Below are 8,326 nucleotides of genomic sequence, written 5' to 3'. Positions count from 1 at the left end.
ATATAGTCTATGTGAATCAGAAGGATATAAAAGGGAGCACAATAGTAGATTTTCTGGCTAGCAGAGCTCTAGAAGATTATGAGCCTTTGAAATTTGATTTTCCGAATGAAGATCTAATGTATGTTGCAACCACTGAAGAGGACTCTCAAGAAGGTTATCCTTGGAAGCTAAACTTTGACGGAGCCTCAAACAATGTGGGTAATGGAACTGGGGCAGTTCTAGTATCCCTAAACGGAGATTATTATCCCATTACTAGTAAATTGGATTTAGATTGCACGAACAATATGGTAGAATACGAAGCATGCATCATAGGTATCCGTGAAGCCATAGAACATAAGATCAAAGTACTAGAAGTATATAGGGATTTTGAATTAGTGATTTATCAACTCAAAGGTGAATAAGAGATGAGAGAACCCAGATTGATCAATTATCGAAGGCTAGTCCTTGAGTTAATTGAGGAGTTTGATGACATCACCTTTTGCTACCTCCCGTGCGATAAAAACCAGATGGTTGATGGCTTGGCAAATTTAGCTTCCATTATCAAAGTGAACAAATAAGAGGATGTAAAACCTATCCCGTATTTATGAGGCTCCGACTCATTATTACAACATTAACGAAGAAGAAAAGGATGATCACCCTTGGTACCAAGATATACTGCGATATGTGAAGAATCGTGAATACCCTGACCAAACAACTGAGAATGATAAAAGGATGTTGAGAAGGTTGGCTAGTAACTATGTCTTAGATGGGGAGATCCTATACAAAAGAAGAAAGGATAAGGTGCTACTAAGATGTATGGACGCTGTTGAGGCTAAGAAAATCTTAGAAGAAGTCCATGAGGGTGTCTGCGGAACACATGCTAATGGTTTTACAATGTCCAAGCAAATCATGAGATTTAGATATTATTGGTCCACTATGGAAGGAGATTGTATTAGTTATGCCAATTGATGCCATAAGTGCCAAATTTATGGAGACAAAATTCATGTGCCTCATTCACCTCTTTATGTCATGATTTCTCCATGGCCTTTCTCTATGTAGGGCATGGATGTCATTGGGCCGATATCTCCAAAATCTTCCAATGGCCATCGATTCATCTTCGTGGTCATTGATTACTTCACCAAGTGGTAGCCACTTCATATGCCAATGCCACAAAGTCGGCAGTTAACAAATTCTTGAAAAAAGAGATCATATGTCGATATGAAATGCCAGAAAGGATCATATCTGACAATGCACTGAATTTGAACAATAGCACGATATCAGAAGTCTACAGTCATTTCAAGATCAAACACCACAACTCATCACCATGTTGCCTAAAAATGAATGGTGTAGTGGAGGCAGCCAATAAGAACATTAAGAAGATCGTGGGGAAAATGACTGAGACTTATAAATATTGGCATGAGAAGTTACCATTTTCCCTCTATGCTTATCAAACATCTGTCAGGACCTCAACGGGGGCAACACCTTTCTCTTTGGTTTATGAAATGGAGGAGGTTTTACCCATTGAAGTTGAGATTCCTTCTCTTTAAGTTTTGGTAGAATTGAAGTTGGATGAAGCAGAATGGATCCAACCCCGATATGATCAGCTAAACTTGATTGAAGAGAAAAGGTTGAAAGCCATCCATCATGGTCAGATGTACCAAAAGCGAATTATGCGAGCTTACAACAAAAGGGTTTGTCCTAGAAAATTCCATGATGGGGACTTGATATTAAAAAAGATCCTTCCCATACAAAAGGATTTTAGAGGAAAGTGGATGCTAAACTAGGAGGGACCTTACGTGGTAAAGAAGACCTTTTCTGGAAGAGCATTGATTTTGAATGAGATGGATGACAAGAACCTGCCTAATCCTATGAATTTGGATTCAGTCAAAAAAGATACTTCACCTAAAAAAAAGGAAGAGGCCAAGGTGAAAACTCGTAAATGGCACATTGAAACCAAAAGAGTTTTGAATTGAAAACCCAGGAAAAGGGCATTTCAAATTTTGATTAAAGATAGGGCATGTGGTAGTCTTGTTATCCCTGGATTAACAAGGAGAAGGGATGCTACATCTTAGGGCATCAACGAAGTATTTTGGATCTCAAAAACACACATCAACTTTAAAAGCATCCTCGAGAAGTTAGTGCGAAGAAGCTCATGCTATGATATTTGGGGCATCTATTTTCATCTTATTCATTTTATTTTAACAACGTTTGTTATCTTTGATTAATTTATTCATTTCAAGCTTTGCTCCCAATAAAATTCCTTTTTGTCCATTGTGATAATCTTTTTCAAGCATTTTTTTCATTGAAATAACGATTAATGGACTGATAATATTCAAGTAAGAGGAATTCTGCATATTGCTCTGAAAAGCTGCTAAATAGTACAAGGACCTGAAGCAGGACCATTAGTTAGAACTAACCAAATTTAAGAGTTGGAAACATTTCAGAAAGAATAATTAAAATTGTGATTATTTCTTTGAGTTTCCTATCAAAATACCAGCTGGACAAGAAGACAGGGTAGTATGTCAACGATAAAACCTTGATGAACAACGAACAATGCCAAAGGTTCATTCTTAAAAAAAAAAATGATGACTTTTTTGCATTCATGCAAACATCATTCATACACATTTAGTTAAGAGCATTTGATTCATTTTGATCTTAACATCCTAATCACTTGGCATAAATAGAGGCCCATGAAATGGTCATGTTCTCCAGAGAATTGTGTAACAAGATCAGATAAACCATAAATCCCACACCCCTAAAGTTGTAGTGGGATGGATTGAAATCACTATGGCAAATCTTATCTCTCTAAAGTTACGGTGGAGAAGGTTGAAGTCAGTAATCTTATCTCCTTAAAGTTGTAGTAAAGCAGATTAAAGCTATAAATCTTATCTCCCTAAAGTTACAGTGGAGTAGATTAAAGCTATAAACCTTACCCTGAAGTTGCAGTGGAGCATATTGAAGATAACAAATTTTATCTCTCTGAATTTGCAATAGAGCATATTAAAGCTATAAACCTTATCTCCCTGAAGTTGCAGTGAAGAAAGTTGAAGCTATAAGTCTTATCTCCCTGAAGTTGCAGTGGAGCAGATTGAAGATAGCAAACCTTGTCTCCCTAAAGTTGTAGTGGAGCAGAGTGAAGATGTGAATCTTATTTCCCTGAAGTTGCAGTGGAATGGATTAATGCTACAAGTTACAAATCTTATCTCCCTGAAGTTGCAATGGAGCAAATTGAATATGCGAATCTTATTTCCCTGGAGTTACAGTGGAGCAGATTGAAGCTACTAATCTTATCTCCCTAAAGTTGCAATGAAGCATATTGAAGCGACAATTCTTATACCCCTGAAGTTGCAGTGGGTTGGAATGAGGCTACTTGAAGAAAAGAAGCACCAAAGAAGTCAAGATTCGACAAAATCAGGCAAAATTGGCTCTTTTAAAGTCTTTGCTCCATTCCCATTACACGACAATGAGCAAAGAGGGGCAGTTGTAACAGGCCATTTTTGCCCGGGCCTAAACCAAAAAAACCAAATACAAAAATAAATAAAATTTCCAAAATAATTAAATAGTCCAGTCCAAAAATTACAAACCCCAAAAAATTATAAACCTAAGTACAAAAGAGGCCCATTGGCCCAAAAACCTAAACTAATTCAGGAAAAACCTAAACCCTAACACCTAGTCGTGCCGCCGCTCCACGTGCCGCGTTAGCACGCCCATCACCCAATGACTGCCTCCCTTACACCAAAATGGCAAGGCACGACTCTGTTAACCTCGCTAAGGCCTGCAAAAAAGAACAAAGAAAGAAGAATAGAGTAGGAAAAGTAGAAATAACAAAAGAAAAAAAAAGAAAATATATGTTGTAAATCGGCTATAAAAGCCACCACCATCAATGTAATATTTTACGCACACTAGAGTAATAAAAAAAAACATAAATCAAAACTTCAAAGGTGATTTCTTTTTTTTAATTTGTTATTTATTTTTTTTAAGAAAAAGAAGAAATCTACAAAGAAAATCAAATACAAAAATATATAGTAATCGTATACAGATTCAAAGACAAAAGGGTGATTCTTTTATGGTTTTAATCTTTTTAATCTGTTATATATATATATATATATATATAAATAAAAAGAACTTACCTAGGATGCTTCATCTCCCTCCGTCATCGGAGATTCTCCCCAGCGCTGAAGCCTAGTGATAAACTGTAATTTATACATATTTTTATCCTATGCTTAGCACATTTTATGGATTATTTCTCATTAGATTTGGTGAATTCGATGCTCCTAATCCTTTAATTTCATGTTTTAAACTTAGGTGAGCATAGGAGAGTAAAAGGACCAAGAAACGGGCCAAACAAAGAAAAACGGGCCAACATAGGAAAACAACACGGCCTGGACTTCCTCACACGGGCGTGTCACATGGCCGTGTCAATTTGGTAGGATTGAAGCACGACTTACACGGGTAGACCACACGCCCTATTTAACAGCCTTGACCACTGGCTGGAGTAATCGCACACGGGCATGTCCCTGTCGAGCCCAAGTTGAGTCCTATTCAAAAAAAGGCCAATTTCTAGGGTTCTTAGGCATTCAAAAGCCTATTTAAACATCTGAGGAGGCACTTAGAAGGGTGACGCAAAGTAGGAAGCAAGGAATTACTCAAGGAAAACTGATTGATCCATCTTAAAAGTCAGATTCATCATCAAGACTGAAGATCTCCCTTCAAGTTCATTCAGGAGTTTTTTGGGTTTTCTTATGTTTTGTTATCTTTATTCTTTTGAGATGTTTTCTTTCATAAGTATGAACAAAACCCCCTAAATACCTAAGGGGAATGAAACCTAAGACGGATCTTGTTATTATTATCTGAATTGTATGATAAATATTTGATTTGTTCTTAATCATGTGTTCTTAATTATTGTTTTAATATTCCAGGATATTGATTCAAGTTACTCTCTTATTCAAAGGAGGAATAGACCTGTCTAAGAGTAAATTTGTCATAATTAAGCGGAGTTGATTGGGCGCCTAGAGATAGGGTGACAAGATTTTTCCAGATTAGGGTGAAACCTAATAGGGGAATCCATAGATCGAGTTAATGCAATTCTAGGGTGTTAATTAGAAAGAGATTTCAATTATTCAACCTAGGGTTAGACATTATTAGTCTCGAGAGAGATAATAATATAACTTAGGGATTTCTACGAATCAAGTCAAATGAATAAATTGTCTGATTCGGAGTCAAATAACAAATGAAGTCTAGGTGATTTTTCCTTAATTATTGTCTCAATCAATCGAATTTTCCCAAAAGTATTTTCCCAAGTTTTCTTTCTGTGCATTCTTAGTTAGTAATTAGTTTAGATAACCAAACCTCTTAATTTTTAGGCTAGATAATAAAAAGGAAGTAAATACTAGTACTCGTAGTTCCTTTGGGTCTGACAATCCGGTCTTGCTGAACTATACTACTGTTCGATAGGTACACTTGCCTTAATCGTGATAATAAGTTAGTCTCAAGAACGATTCATTTATAAATTTTTAAAACCTGTTACGAATATCACACATCAAGTTTTTGGCACCGTTGCTGGGGAACTAGGATATTAGGAACACTTAATTTTTATTACTTTAACCATTTTACTTTTATTGCAATTTAAATTTTTATTTTCTTTTCTAATTTTTTATTTATTTTCTTCTGACAGGTTTTTCTAGTTTATGACCAGAAGAAACCCGTCAGGACCACTACTTTTTGATGGTGAGGTCAACCCACAGTTCGCAAAAACTGAAGAGAAAGAAGACAAAGCCTAAGATACACAGAGGACGAGAAAGAGGACGACATTTCAACCACAACTAAGGAGATGTCATTGAATAACTATTAGTGGCAAGTTATGAGGACAAAGCCGATGAAAGCAGTCGGTGTTTTCAACCTCGATGCGGTTACTATGCTATCTAACCAAGTAAAACTCTTAAATAAAAAGATTGACAGTTTGTGTGGTTCTACTCAGGTACATCCAGTGATGAGGTGTGATTTTAATGGAGGAGGAGCATGCATAGAATATAAACCCTTCAACCCTAGCATCAAGGAGGAACAAGTCCAATATATGGGTAACAATAACTCTAGACCCCAAAATAACCCGTATAGTAACACTTATAATGCAGGTTGGAGGAACCATCCCAATTTCTCGTGAGGCGATCAAGGAAATCAACGACCACCACCACATCCGGTTTTCAACAACCACCCTACCAACAAGAGAAAAAGTTGAACCTTGAAGAGATGCTAACAAAATTCATCTTAGTGTCAGAAACTCGTTTTTAGAATACTGAGACAGCCCTTAAGAATCAACAAGCGTCAATTAAAGGGGTCGAAACTCAGATAGGCCAACTCGCCAAACTAATTTCTGAATGACCACAAGGTAGTTTACCGAGTAACACTGAATCTAACCTAAGGGAGAAAATCAATGCAATTACCATTCAAGATGAGGAAGGGTTAGTTGCACCTGAACCAGAACCGAGGCAAGAAACTAGGGTAAGTAAAGGTAAGGGTAAGGTGGACCACAATAACCAAAAACCGATAAGTAAAGAATACAAACCTCATGTGCCATACCCAAACGCGACAAGGAAAGACCATACAAAAGAACAATTCGGTAAATTCCTTAAATTATTAAAAAAGTTACATAGTAACTTACCATTTATTGAAGCTCTTTCCTAGATGCCAAACGTAGTCAAATTCTTAAAGGAGCTTTTAACAAATAAACGAAAGTTGGATGAAGCGTTGCATGTGGAGTTGAATGCAGTTTGCTCAGCAATTCTACAGAATAAACTACCCAACAAATTGAAAGACCCAGGGAGTTTTACGATTCCTTGTTTAATTGGTAGTTTAGATGTTCATAATGCATTACCTGATTTAGGGGCAAGCATTAATGTTATGTCTTATGAGATGTTTAAACAGCTAGGTCTTGGGAAACCCAAACAAACTAGGATGAGTATTCAATTGGCTGATAAAACCATTAGATTTCCTAGAGGTATCATTGAAGATGTTCTTGTTAAGATCGATAAATTTATATACCCAGTAGACTTTGTTGTTCTAGACATGGAAGAGGATAGTAACGCACCTCTGATTTTAGGACGACCCTTTTTAGCAACTGCTAGGACCATTATTGATGTTGGCACAGGTGAACTCACACTTCGTGTGAGAGACGAAACAATCACCCTTCAAGCTCGTAATTCGAGTAACACATTAAAAATTGAAGGTGGTTGTATAAATCATTCTACTAAAACTAACCACATGGTGCAACCTACTTTGCAGGAAATAAGTTCGAAGAACCTACACGAGCCGTGTTCAAGCAACATCACAGGACCTATTTATGAAGAACAAAGGCTACAAATCGAGGAGTTAGATGAATGGCAGACACAAAAACTGAGAACACACGATAAACTGAAATCGAGCCAGAATGAGCTCAATGTCACACCAAATCAACTTAAGGTTGGAGACAAAGTTCTACTAGATGCAGCAGATCCTCGCATTGCCACTTCTGAACCTAATGAAGAAATTCCTCTCACAGTACTCAGTATTTTCCCATATGGTACAGTCAAGGTAATTCATCCCAAATTCTGTACTTTTAAGGTAAACAGTACTCATCTTAAACCTTATGTTGATAAAATTAATAGCAGGGATGAGGAGTGTAAACTCCTCGCACCACCTTGACCATGCAGAAGAGAGGTAAGTCCAGCTTAAGACTATAAATAAGCGCTTCTCGGGAGGCAACCTGAGCACTAACAGTAAAGATTTATTTCAATTCTAGTTTTTCACATCTAACCTACTAACTGAATCTTAAAACACAGGGTTTTCCCATCCACACGGCCAGGCACACGGGTGTGCCATAGGCCGTCCTCATACCATGGAAAGCAACACGGCCGGGGGATACGACAGCGTGAAAATAGAGTAAAAAATTTCCCCAACACGGGATCCGGTAAATTTCCACGGCCGTGTGACATGGCCGTGGGCAAGCCTGTCAAATTAAAATGGGTGTGTGACACAATTGTGCCCACTGACCGTGGGCGAGCCTGTCAAAATAACACGAGCGTGCGCCTGTATACACGGGCGTGGGAGAAGCAAACGAAGATTGACACGACCGTGCAACATGGTCGTGTACACCAATGTGCCTAATTTCGAAAACCATGAAACGCAAGGGCTGAATTGAGGGCACACGGGCATGCCCCACGGCCGTATGCCCCAATTTCTCTATAAACACCTATTATTTATTTTATTTTTATCTCTACATTTTGAAATTAATTTTTTTCCTTTTAATACTATTTTATCTTGAGTTTTTACAATTTTTATTTTCGGCTATTTCATTACGAGTAATTACGCTTCT

This window comes from Gossypium arboreum, chromosome 5 (genome assembly GCF_025698485.1).
Source record: "Gossypium arboreum isolate Shixiya-1 chromosome 5, ASM2569848v2, whole genome shotgun sequence".
NCBI classification, from domain to species: Eukaryota; Viridiplantae; Streptophyta; class Magnoliopsida; order Malvales; family Malvaceae; genus Gossypium; species Gossypium arboreum.
The sequence above is the reverse complement of the archived record's forward strand: the minus strand, read 5'-3'. Positions refer to the sequence as shown.